This window comes from Electrophorus electricus, chromosome 2 (genome assembly GCF_013358815.1).
Source record: "Electrophorus electricus isolate fEleEle1 chromosome 2, fEleEle1.pri, whole genome shotgun sequence".
NCBI classification, from domain to species: Eukaryota; Metazoa; Chordata; class Actinopteri; order Gymnotiformes; family Gymnotidae; genus Electrophorus; species Electrophorus electricus.
Window position 1 is genome coordinate 10,635,269 of NC_049536.1, and position 2,180 is coordinate 10,637,448.

The window sequence follows — 2,180 nt, forward strand, 5'->3', positions numbered from 1 at the left end:
TTATTTTAAGGGTAGTACCGTTGTTTTAAAAGAGGATGCTGTATACTCTTACTCGAGTACATTTGCAAAGTCAAAAATGTACGTTTGCTCTGTTATATTCCTCAACGTTCCTTCGGTTACCTTTTAAAGTAATTTTTACATACTGAATCTTTTGCCACCATCTGTCAATTGTTGGAGGGTTGGTGAAATCCCTGAAGATGATCACCGAGTGTCACCACTTTGCTTCAGTATATTAAACTGGACAAAAGACCGACATTATGAACAGCAAACACATTTTCCGGCGTGGGACTCAAATTATTACATTTATGAAAAGTAGCTCACAATATATCCTTTTAAGGCTCGCATATGTGTGAAATCAGTGCTGTCTCATAATACTCTATCATTATTAATATGAATGTAAAGTATGGTCCAATATCAATGATATTATGGGAAAAATGGCTAGCTACAAATTACGTAGCTATAAACTACAAGCAGCAGAAAAATAAATGCAGCAGCTGAACTGAACTCACGGCATGCAGGAATTCGACTACATACAAGCCCCTATAGAGCATGCCAAAGATGACAGTGATGAGGAAACATTCCGTGAGGATGAGATGAAGAAGCTTCAAGAGGAACCAAGACTCAAAAAGGGTGGTAGAGACTGGTAGGAGGACAGGTGGGCAGGGAGGCCTCCAACCTCACGGTGGTAGACGACATGGTGGTAGAGACTGGTCCAGCAATCCAGCGCTGCAGAACGTCCTGAAATACAGAAGTTAATTAAAAGGAAAGGAATTTTTCATAATTCATTTAAAAAAGGTACAATGGTTTTTGAAGGCAGAGGTTATGCAAAATATGCATTCAACAGCATATATCTCTCTTCAAGCCTTTCATGTGCTATACTGAAACCGAGATGACTGCACATGCTATAGAAAACATTTTTCAGGTGAAGCTTACTGTCTCTGGCTATTAGAGAGGTTACCTGCTATATGTATCTGCAATTTGAACTGTGTACTTCAGTATTACACATATCCTTTTTTTTTTTTTTTTTTTTTTTTTTTTTACCATTTACTTTCAGAAAACAAGACAGGCCTCTCCCTCCATTCAGGATGTGCTGATTGTCTTGTGATGCTCCAGGGTCATACTTCCATCATTCGCCCATGGGAAGACCCATGAATATGTCACTGAGAAGGATGAAGATTGTGGATGAAGAGGTTTACGAGGTCCTCAGGTCTTTACATTTATGTACATTTACGTACAAATTCCATAATAAACATTTCATCCCTAAGATGAGAACAGCATTACACAGCATTATGAATACTCTGCCATTTTTCAGTCTAATCCCTGCCTATGTAATCTGCAACACAGTCAATTATACCATGGATATACAGTTATATCTTCACAGCTTTTAAGACACAATCACCAAGCTTGGCAGATGGTTTCACCAACACTATTTTTCCCTTGATGTCCACTTACATTTATATGGCTTAACATTCATAATTCATTTTTTCACAACCATTTTCAACCTCTATTGATCCCTTACGTTAGAATTAAACAGGCCTCTGTTGCTACTGCACCTTTAAGACGGATGTAAGATAAATTAGCTCCTTTATGATTGGCTGCCCTGTATCGTGCTTCATTCAAAAAGCACTCAGAACGGAAATGCCTGAGACCGGCAATGTAAGCGGGTATTCTAAACTGCTATAAGCTGAACAGGTAGAGATAGGTAAATAAGTTTTCTTGAAAAATTAATTTCAAAACAGGGTAATTTTTGCATCTTAGATTCCATATATGAACCGTATGGACTACATAAGTGAACAGTGTTTTGAAATTTTCTAAATATACATTTTACTTCAAAATTTATCAGTAGAGCAAATTAAAAGTTATCCATGATGGGGCCGTTAAACTATTCATTGCTTGTCATTTATCATGTCATTTATCGTTTAGTGAAATAAATAAAGCATAAGGGTCCTATGCAAGGCACACAGATCCATAAGCTTTGATAAAATTCATCCTATGTAAAGATGTATTGTCCCAATCATAGTAAGTGAGAACTATGGCATAAAAGACCTTCCTTACCCAATACAAGCAGGCAATTATCTTTTCTTCTGACCGACCCCAGTAAATCGCGGTATGTAATGAATAACATGAATGAGTAACAAACGTCTGCAGTAGGAATAATCACACACTTCTCATGAAGCAAA